Source organism: Danio rerio, chromosome 23 (genome assembly GCF_049306965.1).
Source record: "Danio rerio strain Tuebingen ecotype United States chromosome 23, GRCz12tu, whole genome shotgun sequence".
NCBI classification, from domain to species: domain Eukaryota; kingdom Metazoa; phylum Chordata; class Actinopteri; order Cypriniformes; family Danionidae; genus Danio; species Danio rerio.
Window position 1 is genome coordinate 39,487,661 of NC_133198.1, and position 19,196 is coordinate 39,506,856.

Below are 19,196 nucleotides of genomic sequence, written 5' to 3' on the forward strand. Positions count from 1 at the left end.
AGGGGGGTGAGTGTAACGGAGGCCAGCTAGTGAGTGCTGTGCAGGTAAACCTCACTCCTCTGACCTCTAAAGGTGCTCTAGTGACAAATGCTAGAGGCCATGGTCTTTAGCCTCCTTTTTAGAGCAACCTTCTCCCATGCGAAAGGTCGCCGGTTCGATCCCAGCTCGGAGCGGGTTGGGCGGTGTAGGACCAGCGGGGTTACATTGGCAGTCCATATTAAAAAATAAAGATGAATATACTTTCGCAGTTTGTAAAATAAACATTGAGCATGTTTACTTTGACAGCAATAATCTGATTTTAATGCAATTAAGACAATATTCTGATTAAGAGTCGACCATGTAAACAGAGATTTTTGATTAATTTAATCTTATTGAGGTCATAATCAAACTAAACAGAAATGGAATTAAGACGTGGAGTATGCCGAATTTAGCTGCATTATTGAAGTGCAGTGCAGACATGTAAACATCTTAATCGAACTATTACCATCTTGTAGGATTTTAGCCCCATTTTGCAACAAGATAGTCCATACACACACGGCTGTTTGACATTATTCTTTGCACATACTGAGTTAGTAAAGAACCACAGACACATCGTGAAAACTAACACATCGTGAAATGGTGAGGTTTTTCCCCCCATATGGTGTCAATATCAAATTCCATTAAAACAACACTTTTCCAGCAGTTCATTCTAGCATCCAATATCTTGTTTATCATGGGGGGCATGCATGAAATGTTCCTGATTGAAAGTGAAAGTGTTAAACTGCAGTTAAAGTCGACAAATTAAAAATGAAACACCCAAAATTACATGAAACTCTGGAGGAAACGGGATAGGGTGACGTTAATCAAAAAATGTGTTAAAACATGTAAAACAGGATCATGAAAGGAACATTCAAAAAGTAACTCATGTAAACACCTTAATCATAATATTGTCTAACTTAGGTTAAGGCAAATAATAAGATTACTGATAACCATGTAAACGTTGCCATTGACTCAAGTAAGTTCTTTATTGTCATGGATGAAAAAACTCCAAACATGAAACCATTCAATTCCCTGAAAGTTTTTTTAAACAAAGAAAAAGTTTTTTTAGATGATTAAAATTATCAACACCTTAAGAAATAAAGGGTTATTTTAAAAGATGTTGACTTAAATGTGATTTGGGGAATCAATAATTGTTCCCTTTATGTTAACTTTATTCCACAAAAGGGTCCTTATATTTGATCTCACTAAGTAGTCATGGTTCTTGGCTTGTAAAATACAGCGTGCAGAGACACCAAACAACATCTGATGAAATCAAAATGAACATAACAAACTCACGCTGAAAAAAGGAATCTGAAAAACAATGGCTTTTGCAGCAAATCACTGCAAATCATTTTTAGCTTTCCCAAAAAAACCATTTTGAAAAAACAGTTCTAAAAAGATCCCCCCTTTCCTTAGTATGAAGAACATTTCAACTGCAGCTCAACTTTTTCCACTAAAGAATCTTTTGGGAAAGTTTTTATAAATGGCAAAGCTTCTTCATTAAACCAGTGATGCCAAAAAACAAAAACAAGATGCTTTACAGTTTCATCCGAATTGAATTTAAGTTCCCAAAAACTTCAAAGGTGTTCACAGAATGTATCCAGAATGCATGATCTATGGACCCTTGACCAATAAAGGCTCACCACTGCTTGGGTCAGGCCCGTTTGACTTCAGCAGCGAGGCCTAAAGCAGTGATGGTGGATCCCAACAAGCACAGATTGATGGGGTGGCGCGGGGCCACTGTATGTTAATGTATCTGTCGAGGCGAAATGTGCTTCAGCGTGAGAGTGATTTTAACGCTCTCGGCAGGACGCCGAGGCATTCGTCCTGTCATCAGGAATGTGGATGACTCTCGAGCGAGATAAATCTTGACAATGAGGCGCTGGTCAACTGAGCCGGTCCCACCACTTTGGGTTTCCCTTATAAAACAGAGTTTAAGGGCTTTGACAAAGGAACCGTCAAACACATAGAGAAAAGGAAAGAGGAAATTAATGCAGTTTTGTGGATTCTGTGCACTGAAACTGCTACTTGCGGTTGTTTTTAAATATATTACACCATATGTGTGGTCTTAATTAGCATCATAGATGTGATGATAAAGCATTTAGGTCTTGTAATTTGTCTTAATCAGTGACATAATAACAGTCTGAAAAATAACTTCTGAAGCAATACCATGGAAAAACCATATTGGTTCCCCGAAATACTTCTCAAAAAGTTTTTTTTAATGTTTTTCTTTCACTTTTTTCAATAAAAGAACATTTTACAATTCTTACCTTTCACTAAAAACATTTGTGCAATGTAAACTATATGGAATCATAAAAGTATGCTCTCCATATGCACCAGACACCTTCGTATAAGCACCCCATACTACTTGGAAAACAATGTACTAAGTGTGCTGTGCTTCACACAGGTTAGTGGACTTGACAAACCACCTGTAGGACACACTCTTCTCAGAAAAACAAACCAGAAAAGAAAAATCTATATTAAATTAGACTTGTCAGAGCATTTAAATACTGCTGATGATATTATGTGCTTTTTATTTTTGCTTGTAAGTTACTTTGGAGAAAAGTGCCTACTAAATAAATATATGAAAATGAATACATTTAAAAGAAGTAAAGAAGCTTTATTTTTTAACGAATGTATCAGTAAAACGAATAGAAAATTAGCAGTTAATTCCTTAAAAGTTTGAGGTCGATAAAATTTGCGGATCTGTAAAAGTCTGAAGAAAAATACAGTAGAAATATTAAGAACATTATTATAAGATTACATTAACAATACATTTTTTCATTTTCCTTGGACTTAGGGTGCTTTCACACCTACACTTTTGTTTCAGAACCTGTCTCATTTGACCAGTTAGCGCGGTTTGTTTGGCATATGTGAATTCACCAATCGCGCTAGGATCCGCGCCAAAACAATCGCTCTGAGATCACTTAAATGAGGCTGTCTCGGCTAGATTGAAACTTACTCTGGAGCGGATCGATTGTTGTGAGAAAGCGATATGATCCAAGCACGGTTATATCACTGTGTTTTAAGGATATGTAATAGGCATATGGCTATGAGAAGAGAGAATTATGAGTAGGGCAGGAGGTCAATACAGACATCCCAAGTCTCCCAGAAGTTTCAGGAGTCTCCCGCAAAGCACAGAGATTCCTGAATGCCAGCAAACGAGTAATAATCTCCCGGAAATCGTGCGCCTCCCTCCCGGCCCTTTGATACGTCGCGCACCCTTCTCACCCCTCCCCACCGCATCCCTCCTCGCTTTTTTAGACACGTTGCACTCACCCTGTCAAACACCATTAAACCATCACCTCCCCTGACAGCTGAGTGGGACTCTGCAAAACAAACCATGACTCTCGGACCAATGTGAGGAGTGTTTACTCACACGTGACTTGTTTTAGCTCTTTTGGTCTGTTTAGAAACTTTGCAGTGTGAAAGCGAACCGCTCCAAGAGCAAAGAGCAACAATGTAACAATAGTAAGCTCTGTTTCGCAACAACTGAATTGATTCACAGGTGTGAAAGCACCCTTAGTCCCTTTATTCATCGGGGGAATGAACTACCAACTTATCCAGCATATGTTTTACACATGTTTATGCCCGTTCAGCTGCAATCCAGTACTGGGAAACATCCATACACACTCATTCACACAAATACAATATGGCCAATTTAGCTTTTTCAGTTCACCTATTGCGCATGTCTTCGGACAAATTGCCTTCGGGAAATGAATAAAAACTGACTGACTGACATGCAAACTCCACACAAAAACACCAACTGACCTAGCTGGGACTCGAGCCAGTGGCCTTCTTGCTATGATGCGACCACTGTGCTAACCACTGAGCCAGCATGTTGCCCCATTAGGAACGATATAACTATTTAAAATAACTTGTTCAATTTATATCCGTGATAGAAAAGCTAAATCTTAAGCATCATCACTTCAGTCTTCTTCAGAAATCATCCTAATATCCTGAATTAGTGAGCATTTGTTATTATTAAATGCAATAAACAGTGCAAACGGTGGTATAATCTTATTAACTAGTATGTCAGGTTTTATTCATTAAAGCTGGGTTAATGAAATGCTAATCCCGATGTTGATACAGCAGAAAAAACAGGAGCTGTATCTGTATTATGTTTTCCTCTTCATTAAACCCAACAGCCATCAGAGAATAACATGAGGGCGTCATTTATCATCTCTCAGCTTCCTGTTAGCTGTGTGTGAGGGCTGCAAAAGAGCTGAAAGAAACTAATTGTGCCGTCGCACATAAAAGTGAAATTTGCCCATGAATATGCATGAATTATTTGGACAGAAAAGTAGGTCAACGAATGTGAATTCCCTGGTTCTCCATCAGCAATCAGTGATAGTGATTCTTTTTGAGAACGTATGAGCGGAAAAACACCATGAGCTGATTAATTCATCTTCATCAGCTCAAAGTCTCAAAGTAAGCCTGTAACTCATACAGCTATGAAAAGAATTAAGAGATCACTTGAACAGAAATAAGTTACAGTTCAGCTCTCTTTTAAAGCAAAACATAATTTTGGTTTTCTTCTCTAAACTTCGTAGCACGCTTTCAGACATATATATATATATATATATATATATATATATATATATATATATATATATATATATATATATATATATTTATTTATTTATTTATATACAATACAGTATCATGTAAGCTTCATAAGTTAAGTAATCGATGTTTGGTGGAATAACTCTGAATTTCAATCACAAATCAACTTCAAAATGCTATAAAGTTTCTACATCTTAATGCAATAAAATTATAACAGCCATTAAATCAACATGGGATGAAAACCATGCTTGCTTCCGTATAAAGATACAAAAATAAGAAATATATACTATGAATTCAGTATGACACTATAAAACATTTCTGTAAATTAACACATTTTGTGATTTATATATAAGCACTATCACAAGAGTAGCAGTGCAATATGGTTGTATATCGACACTGGTGGGAGACGTGCGTTGGCTTGAGGCCATTGGCCGAGTGCCTTAGTGCCCACATATTGCGTTTATATAACAGTTCGACGGCATAATCGTGTATATAAAACAGAAAATCCAACACGGAAAGTCTCAAAAATTCTTTTTAACAAGGAACTACTTTCTTCCGCCATTCATTCACATCTTTACTTTCCTTCTTAGACTTTACAGACCTGAAACTTGCCTATAGCACTTATTCATTGTTGTTCTTATAGTTGTGTAAATTGCTTCCTTGTCCTCATTTGTAAGTCGCTTTGGATAAAAGCGTCTGCTAAATGACTAAATGTAAAATGTAAATGTAAAGCTAGTATTTGAATGATTCTCTAGCGTAATGTCTAAAGGGCTGACAAAACAGCTGATTTTGCTCACATTTTAAGATTATAAGGCCGAACGCCATAAATTGGCAGCAACTCAATGCATTTAGGCATATAGACATGGTCAAGACAATCTGCTGCAGTTCAAACCGAGTATCAAAACGAGGACGAAAGGTGATTTAAGTGACTTTGAACATGGCATGGTTGTTGGTGACAGACAGACTGGTCTGAGTATTTCAGAAACTGCTGATCTACTGAGATTTTCACGCACAACCATCTCTAGAGTTTACAGAGAATGGTCTGAAAATGAGGAAATATCCAGTGAGCGGCAGTTATTTGGGTGCAAATGTCTTGTTGATGCCAGAGGTCAGAGGAGAATGGCCAGACTGGTTCAAGCTGGTAGAAAGACAACAGCAACTCAAATAAACATTCGTTACAACCAAGGTCTGCAGAAGAGCATCTCTGAACGCACAACACGTCCAACCTTGAGGCGGATGGGCTACAGCAGCAGAAGACCACACTGGGTGTCACTCCTGTCAGATAAGAACAGGAAACTCAGGCTGCAATCCACACAGGCTCACCAAAATTGCACAATAGAAGATTGGAAAAACATTTTGACGAGTCTCGATTTCTGCTGCAACGTTCAGATGGTTTAGGATTAAGGCAGTTCTGAGAGCAAAAGGGGGTCCAAGCCGGTACTAAGGTGTACCTAATAAAGTGGCCTGTGAGTGTTTATTAAAACAGAAACGCTTATTTTAAATTGTACATTTTTATTTGATTAAACAAAGTAGCCTTGATGACTTTTAAAATCAGAAAGACATCTATTGTGTCATGAGAGCGATGATCTGCGAATGCTAACATGAACTTAAGGAATTAAAGTATAGAAAGTAATCGAATATTTAACACTTGAGGGAAAACAAAGGCAATTTGAGTCTCTGAAAAACCCATATTGATCATCCTCTAATCTGAAAATCAAAAGGAAGCTCTTTTAATGTCTACAACGATTACATTCCTACACCTCTTACACACTCAAAACATCTCCAAGGCACAATGAAAATAATTCAAGATTACTTCTGGAATGGCTTAAACCTTACAATTACCATCCCATATGTTAGACCGCAAAGCTCTACCACTCTTAAGAAGTCTCAGCACTTTAATATTTCACTTCCATCATTTTAGGGCACCGCATTAATCCGTCCCTCACGTATGCACGTATCGGGGAAGGACTGAAATTTTAATGAAGATTCGCTGACGGGCACTGCACACCTCTGCTTGGCTAAATATCATGGTTAATTAGCACGTAGAGGTACGCCGTCAGCACAATGACAGATGGCTGCGAGCTTGATTAATCTATGAATTAAACATTGAATAGTGGCCTGCACACAATCTGACGTGAAATAAACCCTTTGTTGAGGGTTTTAGAGAGGGTTGCATGTAAAATAAAGGATTTTCTGGATTTATAGTTAAGTAAAATAAATGTTTTTCTGTAAAGTGCTGATGGTGTTCATTTCGCTGTGGTGACCCCTTATAAAAAAAAGCCAAAGGAAAATAAATGAATAATAAAGTACTGATGATTTTTCATTAATTCATTCATTTTCTTTTTGGCTTAGTCCCTTTATTAATCTGGGGTCGCCACAGCGGAATGAACCGCTAACTTATCCAGCACATTTTTACGCAGCGGATACCCTTCCAGCCTCAACACATCTCTGGGAAATGACTTTTTTTTTTTAAATCTAAAACAAAAATGTTGGTATTTAGAGCTTTTTTTGCATAAAATAATAAAAAGCTGCCATGTTTATATTAAATTTTAGACAACACAACACCAGTTTTAACTTCTAATGATAAAAAAGCAATAGTCTTATTCACAAAAAATGAAAACATGTTTTATTCAGTTGAATTGTCATTTTCAAGTCAACTGAATACACAATATTTTCATTTACTGTCATTTTCAGAAGAAATGCTATCAGACCTTTACAGAATAAAACAAACACTAAATATTAAACAAAAATGGCAGCAAACATACAATTGAAAACAAAATCATTGATCCTCCAGTGAAAATTATATATTTTTTCCTCAACATAATTTAACACAAAATACAAATTTTAAACAACTAATAATGTTTCCCTATTATAGTACATATTATTTTACTAGTTAGTTAGAGAAGAGTAGTAAAAAAACTTGTGTTCAGCATAAAGTGCAACTTAAAGGCTTCAGTAGGTTAATTAGTGTAAGCAGGCAAGTTATTTTAATTAGGCAAGTCATAGGTTGTTTTCTAGCCAATTTAAAATAATTATACAGCAGTATATATATATATATATATATATATATATATATATATATATATATATATATATATATATATATTTTTTTTTTTTTTTATTTTTTTTTTATTCTTATTTTATATTTAAAACCAGAAGAAAAATAACTAAAATAGAGGTAATACTGTGAAAAAAATCCTTCATCTAATAAACATCACTTACAACTAGATATTAAAGTTTGAGGACAAACTTTATGGTGGCTTGAAAAGCCGAATCTGAAAGTTTGAAGTGGTTTTAAAGTGTAAATAGAATGTTAGTATGATTTTAGCTTGAGTTAACATATTACTAGCATGAATTAGCATGTTAGTAGCATGATTCTTACATGAATTAGCATGTTGTTAGCATGATTCTAGCATGAATTAGCATGTTAGTAGCATGATTCTTACATGAATTAGCATGTTGTTAGCATGATTCTAGCATGAATTAGCATGTTACTAGCATGATTCTAGCATGAATTAGCATGTTGTAAGCGTGATTCTAGCATGAATTAGCATGTTACTAGCATGATTCTAGCATGAATTAGCATGCTACTAGGATAATTCTAGCATGAATTAGCATGTTAGTAGCATGATTCTTACATGAATTAGCATGTTGTTAGCATGATTCTAGCATGAATTAGCATGTTACTAGCATGATTCTAGCATGAATTAGCATGTTGTTTGCATACATCTAGCATAAATTAGCATGTTACTAGCATGATTCTAGCATGAATTAGCATGTTGTTAGCATGATTCTAGCATGAATTAGCATTTTACTAGGCGGTTGCTAGGGTGTTTTAAGTGGTTGCTAGGTGGTTGCTAAGGTGGTGCAAGGCAGTTGCTAAGGTGGTCTGACTATTTGCTTGGTGGTTGCTAGGGTGTTGCTAGACGGTTGCTAGGGTGTTTTGAGGGGTTGCTAGGTGGTTGCTAAGGTGGTGCTAGGCAGTTGCTAAGGTGTTCTGACTAGTTGCTAAGTGGTTACTAAGGTGTTGCAAGGTGGTCGCTAGGGTATTCTGAGTGGTTGCTAGGTGGTTGCTAAGGTGTTGCTAGGCGGTTGCTAGGGTGTTCTGAGTGGTTGCTAAGGTGTTGCTAGGTGGTTGCTAAGGTGTCCTAAGTGGTTGCTAGGTGGTTGCTAGGGTATTCTGAGTGGTTGCTAAGGCGTTGCTAGGGTGTTGCTAGGCGGTTGCTAGGGTGTTCTGAGTGGTTGCTAGGTGGTTGCTAAGGTGTTGCTAGGTGGTTGCTAAGGTGTCCTGAGTGGTTGCTAGGTGGTTGCTAAGGTGTTGCTAGGCGGTTGCTAGGGTGTTCTGAGTGGTTGCTAGGTGGTTGCTAAGGTGTTGCTAGGTGGTTGCTAAGGTGTCCTGAGTGGTTGCTAGGTGGTTGCTAAGGTGTTGCTAGGTGGTTGCTAAGGTGTTGCTAGGCGGTTGCTAGGGTGTCCTAAGTGGTTGCTAGGTGGTTGCTAAGGTGTTGCTAGGCGGTTGCTAGGGTGTTCTGAGTGGTTGCTAAGGTGTTGCTAGGTGGTTGCTAAGGTGTCCTAAGTGGTTGCTAGATGGTTGCTAGGGTGTTCTGAGTGGTTGCTAAGGCGTTGCTAGGTGGTTGCTAGGGTGTCCTGAGTGGTTGCTAGGTGGTTGCTAAGGTGTTGCTAGGTGGTTGCTAGGGTGTCCTGAGTGGTTGCTAGGTGGTTGCTAAGGCGTTGCTAGGCAGTTGCTAGGGTGTTCTGAGTGGTTGCTAAGGTGTTGCTAGGTGGTTGCTAAGGTGTCCCAAGTGGTTGCTAGGTGGTTGCTAAGGTGTTGCTAGGTGGTTGCTAAGGTATTCTGAGTGGTTGCTAAGCGGTTGCTAGGGTGTCCTGAGTGGTCGCTAGGCCCTTACTAAGGCATTACTAGGCCATTGCTAGGTGGTTGCTAGGCGGTTGCTAGGGTAATTTGGGTGGTTGCTAGGCAGTTGCTAGGGTACCCTGGTTGGTTACTAGGCAAGCCTCACATACATGCTTGATAAAACATTTATACTTAGTAAGCATTTCTAGCAAGTTACAGTACTTGGCTAGTCAATATTAGCATGTAGCTAGTCACTGCTAGCATGTGTAGCATATAGGAAGTTTCGTTTGCTAGCATGAGTCAAACGAGCCAATCTCCAAGTCTCTACGATGTTCTGATGCTGAGATATAGCTGTTGATGAATGGTTGCTAGGGTACTCTGTTTTGTTGCTATGGGCGAGGTTACAGAGTTAACTTGAATGTGGTTGGTTGTCTTAGTCTAATGAACCAACCCCCGTGTCTCTATGACACTGCTATGCAAAGATATGCATCTTGGCCTATTTTAATGGAAGTCTATGGAATCAATTTGGGGGCGTGGCTTGTGAGCTTTATTATCATATTGAGATGCTCATTGGTTGTCTGAGTCAGATGAGCCATCCCCCAAGTCAATAGGACACTGCTATGCAAAGATATGCATGTAAGCATTTGATAGCACAGCTAACTACATTCTATAGGACAGTTGCTAGGGTGCAGTATGTGGTAGTTAGGGGTGTGGCTAGAAAGTTAAAAGGCCATCAGTGATTGGCTGCTGGCTAGACTGAGTTAAATGAGCTCAGCCATTAGTCTCTATGACAGTCTGATGCAGAGTTATGAGGTCACAAAGTTTGATCCCATGTTAAGTCAATGAGAGTCTTTTGTAATGGAAGTCTACGGGACAGTTGCTAGGGTGCAGTATGTGGTAGTTAGGGGTGTGGCTAGAAAGTTAAAAGGCCATCAGTGATTGGCTGCTGGCTAGACTGAGTTAATTGAGCTCAGCCATTAGTCTCTATGACAGTCTGATGCAGAGTTATGAGCTCACAAAGTTTGATCCCATGTTAAGTCAATGAGAGTCTTTTGAATGGAAGTCTACGGGACAGTTGCTAGGGTGCCATAAGTGGTTGCTAGGGAGTGGCTAGTAAGTCTAAAGGTCATCAGTGATTGGCTGCTGACTAGACTGAGTTGAATGAGGCCTGACTCTAGTCTGTAGGACAGTCTGATGCAGAGTTATGAGCTCACAAAGGTTGACTCAATGTTAAGTCAATGGCAGTCTTTTACAATGGAAGTCTATGGGACAGTTGCTAGGGTGCCAAAAGTGGTTGCTAGGGAGTGGCTAGTAAGTTTAAAGGTCATCAGTTATTGGCTGCTGGCTAGACTGAGTTAAATGAGCCCAGTTAGAAGTCTGTAGGAACGTCTGATGCAGAGTTATGAGGTCACAAAGTTTGACCCAATGTTAAGTCAATGGGAATTTTGGGAATTTTCCGGGTCGTTTTTCGGAAAACCGAAAGTCGGATCAGTCGGAAAAGATATAGCAACCCGAGTCAGACCAGTTTGAAGGTTTGACGAAAGTTTGAGGTATGAAGCTTGAAAGGGTTAGGAGGAGATAGACTTTAAAATTAGTCTCAGAAGAAAGAAGAAGAAGAATAATAATAAGTTTAAGTGAGATAACAGTATGTTGGCTTTTCAAGCCACCATAATAACACTTCTAAACATCATTATTTTAAAAGCAATGATAATGTGGTTATTGATTTTGGGTAAACTGCCCACATGATAAAAAAATACTATGGTAAATTATAGTAAATACCATAGTTTTTTAAATATGCCATGCTATAATAGAACTAAAATAAACAAATGACCCAATACTGTCGTTTTCTACAACTAGGCTATATTATACTACATTACATCACCATTTACTGTAGTAAAAACTAATGTATACGACAGTATTTAATATAGTTCATCAAATCACTATAATTAATACAGTATGTTGTAGCATTCACCATGAAAGAGAAGTGAATACTATAATGCACTATACTATATAACGCTTCAAACACACATATGTAGTGTATATACAGTATACACTCACCGGCCACTTTATTAGGTACACCTGTCTAACTGCTCAATAACGCGAATTTCTAATCAGCCAATCACATGCGATTTAGGCATGTAGACATGGTCAAGACAATTTGTGCAGTTCAAACTGAGCATCAGAATGGGAAAGAAAGGTGATTTAAGTCAGGGGTTCCCAAACTTTTCAGCCTGCGACCTCCAAAATGACTATGCCAGTGACTTGCGACCCCCAATATCCTCTGAGGTGGCTATAAATACAGAAACCTTGCATGCAAGGGTGCACACACACCAATAGACCCAAGTCTATTCTTTGTTTAAATTTTTTATGTATGTCAGTGCTATAAATAGGCCAAAAAAGTTTTACCTGGTGTTATAAAATCAATCTGCTGCATCTGACACTATTGCTGTGTCTTTAATATCATGTAATTACCCCAGGGGTTGCAATCCAATACAACTAGTAACTATAAGCTACTAGAGTAACTATATCCAGTGGTATACTTAATGATTTAAGTGACTTTGAACATGGCATGGTTGTTGGTGTCAGACGGGCCAGCCTGATCTCACTAGAAAACATAAGTATATTATGTTTTGTCAGTTTAATGGCTATTTGTACGAGTTCAGTCGTACGAAATTGTACGATTTTAAAAAAAGAGAGGTGGCACCCGACCCGACTCCTAAACCCAGCCGTCATTGGGTGACGAGCAAGTCGTACACTCTCAAACATAAAATACGCGAACTGTCACTGGTGTGGCTTTTTTAAAAGGTAAAAATTTATACCTAAATGGTCCATATTAGTACCTCAAGAGTACATATTAGTACCTAAAAAGTACAAAAGTGTTCCCCTTAAAATTTGTAGATACTAATATATACTTTTGAGGTACCAAGTACAAATGGCTACCTTATGAAAAGGTCCCACCCAAGTGACAGCTAGTGTACCTTTATTTCTGAGAGTGTACTAAATACGAGTTCATACTAATTAGCCACTAAATCAAAAAGTTTCGAATGGCTGTGAGATTGTGTTGGGCTGGTCTGAGTATTTCAGAAACTGCTGATCTACTGGGATTTTCACGCACAACCATCTCTAAAGTTAACAGAGAATAGTCAGAAAAACAGAAAATATCCAGTGGGTGCAAATGCCTTAGATCTTAAAGATCTTAAAATAAAAACAATTAAACATTAATCAGTGGCCTCCACATGATTTGGCATGAAATAGACTCTACGTAAAGCATTCTGGCGAGGATTGCATGTAAAATAAGAACCTTTGGGCTTGATGTGGACTATTAGTGTACTATTTAGCAGTGTTTTAAAGGTTGCTCAGATTGTCTGAACGCTGCATACGAGTCCGTCTAAGAATCTGGCTTTAAGAGCGAGTGTGTTAAGTGCTCTCAGCCCACGGGTGCTGTAAATCAGGATCAGCAGCAGTCAGGCTGGAGCGGAGAGGACTGTGGCCTCTCTGAAGAAACACAAAGCCAGACTCTTTGTCTAACTCTGTCTCCCTCACTGGCATTCAGCATTTCACTCCATTGCATTTTTGCTGGAAATAGTGCAGCCCGTCTTTAGCCAGTAATAACCGTTTTATTCTAATTCAAGGCATACCTATTATTAATAAGATTTCCATATATTTAAAGTACATCTTTATAATAACCGCACACTATGAACTAAGCAGTTGTTCATCATTTGCTTAGCATTAACTCAACATTAATAGACATTAATAAGCAGTTTATTAATACAGCTACAAATGCTGTGTCGACTCCAGGATTGAGTGATTATACGTGATTAATTTTGCATTATTTACAAAGTAGATATTTCAGATCATTCAGATTGAGCAAATAAATCATTAATACATCCATTTTTCAAGCAAATAGTAACACTTTGTATGTTAATATATGTTTTATTAACACAAATTCCTAAAGTTTTGTGACTTGATCTGACATGAGGACTATTGATGCTTTGCAAATCCCTAAAATTAAAGACTCAGTATAAACTAAAGAAAAAGGAAAGGAGTCAATCAGAACGAAAATATATTCATTTTCAAACATTAAACTGTACAACTGTATCAAATATAAAATAAGTCTTTACAATAAATAAATCAGTTACTGTACAGTTTAAACATCGCTGAATGACACTAGATAAAACAACAACACAATAATTCAACAATATTATAACACATTTCAGAGCAATTCATACTAAATAGGTGGAAGTGATATTATTTGAGAGCTATTCAGCAATGATGGAACTAAAATAATCTAATTTTTAGATATATTTGAGATTTGTTTTCATATTTTTGTTCTGAATCACTGTCGTTTGTTTTATTTTTTGTCTGTTTAGAATATAACTGAGCCTTTATTTATCATTAATAAGTAGGGCCAGACTGAATCTGTGGATATTTTATGCTATTTCTGTGCAGAATTTTTTGGAGTGTCATAACTAAAAACTTAATATAAAAAATAATACCTTTTAAACTTTTATTTAATGTTTACAATGCAAATCCAATCAGATCCACTTAATTGCTAAACAAAGCAAGTGTCTCAAATAATATATCTAACAAGAGATAGAAAATATTACTTACACGCTGTATTTCATATTAGTCAATAATATTACTGAAATTTATTTAAAAACTGAATATACATTTACACACATTTATACTACATACATGATGGGCTAGAAATCACACTGTGGGCCTATTTATAAGGGGTTTGGAAAGCATAAATAATCCTCACTTTAGATGAGCTCACAAAACAGTATGAATTTATTTACAACATACAGAGTATTATTAACTATTACTATATAAAAAAAATTAATGTTCTTTTGAATAGTTTTATTATGATTTACTTAAATAACTGGTTTGTATACAGTTTAAGTCAGAATTTTTAGCCCCTTTTTTAATTTTTTGTTTCTTTTTTGAATATTTCCCAAATGATGTTCACCAAAGCAAGGTATTTTTCACAGTATGTCTGATAATATTTTGGCTAAAAGAAAAGCAGATAATAATTTTTTAAAAACCATTTTAAGAACAAAATTATAAGCCCCTTTAAGCAAACATTTTTTAGATAGTCTACAGAACCAGCCATCATTATACAATAACTTGCCTAATTACCCTAACATGCCTAGTTAACCTAGTTAAGCCTTTAAATATTGTCAGATATTATTTACTGTCATCATAATAAAGATAAAATAAATTCTCTCTGTTAAACAGAAATTGGGGAAAAATAAACAGTGGGGCAATTCAGGGGGATACTAATTCTGACTTTAACTGTATATATATATTAAGTTTTTAGTTACGACACTCCAGAAAAAAAAAAAAAAAAAAATATATATATATATATATATATATATATATATATATATATATATATATATATATATATATATATATATATTTTTTTTTTTTTTTTTATATATATATATTACAGCTGTACTATATTGTAAACTTTGTACTAATGTCAATTGATGTAGAGTTAAAGCTTAACAAATGTTGAACTAACAACAGTTTGGTTAATAAATGATTCATTTTGTGCCGTCATTATAAAGTGTTAACCAAACTTTGCTTTTATTAATTTATTTTTTGGGCTGCACTTACGATTTGGGAAACTTCCATTCAAAAGAACTGAAATGAATCACTTCAAATAATAAGGTGGCACGACAAATAATCTGCAAACATGCTGAAAACTGATACACACTTGGCTTTATGCTTTATTTTTCTCTGCCATGAAATAATAATGTGTCATTATCATACACTGTAAAACAAATCCTGGTTGCCTTAAATTTTTAAGCTAAATCAAATTAATCCATTCATATTAGTCCATTGAACTTTTATTAGTTAAACTGACTGAAAACAGCTTGTGTAACTTATGAAATTAAGTTAGAATGTGATTAACTTAGTTTAATAAATTGCAATGACCTAAAAACATGCTGTCAGGACTAATTGATGACATATTTTAGTATATCTATGACCAAAGCTCTTCTGAGTTCTCTTTAGTCTTTATTTTCCCTTTATACTTCCTAATATTCAATATATGTTTGTGTTTGTGGTTATTGGTCTGCTGGAAGTGATTTGGCATTTCCAATAGTTGGCTTTTAATATTTGATGAACTGTGAGGAGAATAACAACATCTCATTGTAGCCTGTTATTTAAATCACTTCACTGATCGTTACTTCCCACGCAAAGCAGAATGGGACATAGGAAAATAGCAGGATTTTAATAATGGAATACATATGCATAATAGTCATATTTTATGGAAGTGACTTAAAAGTACATGTAGTTATTGCGGTAAATGAATCCTAATTGTTGTGAAAAGTCTCTTTTTTACATGTCATGCCCTCTGCTGGATCATACAGGAACTGCTGGGTCATTTTTACAGCATGTTGGACATTTATGAAGGCACATATAAGCTGGTAATGTAGCTAGTGAATGATGACAGCTGAAATAAAAAACCCCAAAACTTTTGCTAAATCATTTTAATGGTTTTTAAAAAGACAAAATCTGGTTTTACGCATTTCGGCACAGCTGTTGGGAGATCACGCCACCTGCTGGAGAGCAAGTTCACTGCTGCTCATATTTAGGATTTATGCAGAATTTTATCACTGGAATTGTTCCTTTTATTCAGCTATTAAAAATAATTAAATTCAGATTGTAAACAAAAAAAAAAGTTTAAAATAATGCACAATAATAACAGCTGATTTGTTAGCATCTTTACTTCAGACTTCAGCATCGGGGTTTTTTTTTTTTATTTAAAAGCAGCTTTGGCGAGATTAACAGTTATTTTTGACTAAATAGATTTTTTCTTAAAAAACAAATCATTATAGCAAACAGCCTTAGCATAATGCAGTACACGCCAGTTTGAAAATTTATATTTTTATCCATTTCTCAGTGAATATACGCGATGTGTTTTGATGCATTTAAGCAAAACTGATTTATTAAACAGATATGTTTATCAAAAATAATATTTTAGTCATCAAACACATTTAGTCACTAAAAGATAATCCAATTAAGTTCAAGGAAAATATTGCAAAACATAAAAAATAAAATTAAAACCTACAAAATTTGAACAAAATTTTTATATTTTTTAGCTTCTCTTGATTTTTCTTCTTTTTTAAATTTGTAGTTATTATTTTTGGACAATTATCATAAGTTATTTTGTTAGATTAGCTCCAGATTTGGCTTCAGTACAAATTAATCTATTGCATATGCACAAATATAATATTGTATAGCTTCCTATTAAAAATATGAATTTAAAAAATAGATTTGTAAGTGATGTACTCATATATGCTGAGCACCGTATAAGCATTAATAACATTTTTATACAAAATAATATTAATTATTTAATAAAGCTACCATTTTATATTATAAACTACTGTATGTATGTATTTCTACATAAAAGCTAATGCATCTGACAGATGATTTTACCTAAATCACTGTGCACTCAAAGCACACATTTCAGCTGTTTATCCCTTTAAGAACTCATTAAAAACGTGTGTTTTTATGTATTTTGTGATTATTTTCAAAATTTTATGTATTTGTGCTTTCGAATTGCATGATGGGACTTTGATCTTTTCTCCAACAACTTTAGATGTGGAAAAGTTTGAAAAAGTGACTTTTATTGACATTTTAAACAGTTTGAAGTAATACATTGTTTGTGTTGGTGTTGTAAATTATAGGACATATCACTAATTAAAACCAGCCAATAGTTTTTTCTGTTATTTTACAGACTTAACTCTCTCTATATTATTTCTTATTCACTATAAAAAATTCTTGCTGCCTCACATCAATCAACGTACATCAATCAAACTGACTAAAAATATCACGTTTAACTTTGTATAACTTAAAAAATGTAGTTGAAACCTGATTATATTATTAAAATAAGTTAAAGCAACATAAAAATATTTGCTGTTGACTTTCTGTGATTACTTTGTTATAGTGTACATAATTTAGTTTCAAACTATTAAAATGCTAATAAAATTCACTATAGTCAGTGTTGGGGTAATTCATTACAAGAAACACGAGTTACATAATACTATTACCTTTCTAAGAAATGAGTAAAGTAATGCATTACTTAAAAAAAAATCTCAGTTTCTGAGTTACTTTTTAGTTTAGTCAATTCGCTTTTAACAATAAATTGTTGAATTAAAATAACTGCAATCACGCTGAATCCCACACACAATGAGAGAAGGCAGAAACAGGCAGAAAGGAAGACAATGGAAAATTCTCATTATTCTGAGAGCATTGAAGAAAAGAAAAAGAGGATTATCTGACTGGGCAATGATTTACTTATTAATAAGACCAAAAGTACAAAAGTAGCAAACACATTGCTTTAAACTTTCATCAATCTATATATATGGCATGTAGACCTCTGGGGTCAGGAAGTTCTCAGAAGATAACATTATCCTACATTAATTTTTTTTTATGTCTGTGTTTTTTATGAAGGTTATTCACTGTTTTAATTGCTGAGCTAGTCTATTTTAAAAAAGAACAAGAAGAAAAAGAAAAACTTCTGAAAGAGATCAGGATTCATTACAAGCCAGGTAATAAAAAGTAACACAAAAGTAACATAACACATTACTTTCCATAAAAAGTAACTCAAGTTACTTTTTGAGGGAGTAACTCAATATTGTACTGCATTACTTTCCAAATTAACTTTCCTCAACACTGACTATAGTAAATAAGCAGGAAAAAAACCTGTGGATCACAAATTATGGAGTCTGTTATCTAAAAGATTTGTTTTTACAGTGTAAACCAGTGGTTCCCAACCTTTTTTTTTGTCTGAGACCCCCTTTAAAATATTGTAAGGGGGCCACATTTAATGATATTATTGCTCATATTAGTTTGCAGTAGGTATGACAAAAAAAATTTGTTTTTCAAACAAATGGTATGTTTATTACTATATCTAGATCAGGGGTGCTCAGTCCTGTTCCTGGAGAGCTACCTTCCTGCAGATTTCAGTTGCTACTCATATCAAACACACCTGAACCAATTAATTAGGACCTGAACACCACTTGATAATTACAGGCAGGTGTGTTTGATATGGGTAGCAACTGAAATCTGCAGTAAGGTAGATCTCCAGGAACAGGATTGAGCACCCCTGATCTAGATTTTAGTTTATGCACAAATAATAGCCCAATGAAAAATATAAAAGCAAAACATCAGTAGGACATTTGTATTGGGTGCACCTTGAGGTATTAGAGATGAGTCATCTCCAAATGTCTTTATAATTTGGGCGACCTCATGCTTTGTTAGCAAGAACTTTGGCGCAGATAATGCACTGTGGCTGGGTCAGGGACTCTGCTTTGAGAATATGGAATAACCAAAGTTCAGGTAACTATCATAGTATTTATTGTATTTCGTGTTTCCAGTATTGCTAGTGCTGTAACCCAAAATGTTTGGAGCTTCCTCACCTGGGTCATTATTACTAGTAGCTGCTGAAGACTATTTGTCTTTTTTGTGGAGGACGAATTACAAATTTGTCAGTTTTTTGGTCAATCAGGGGATAAAATTAACTGAGGCAACATGTACACTGCTAATTTTTATTTTTTTTTTAAATATGACGCGATTCCCCACAGAGCTTGCTGGGGGCCCCTTGTGGGCCGAGACCCCCTTGTTGGGAACAGCTGGTGTACCCTCTACTACTTTGATACCAGAAATTAGTAAAAATAAATATACATTTAAAAAGCCTGTACGCTTTATCATGTTTTTGTTTGTATGTTTTTTTAAATAATTGTTATGA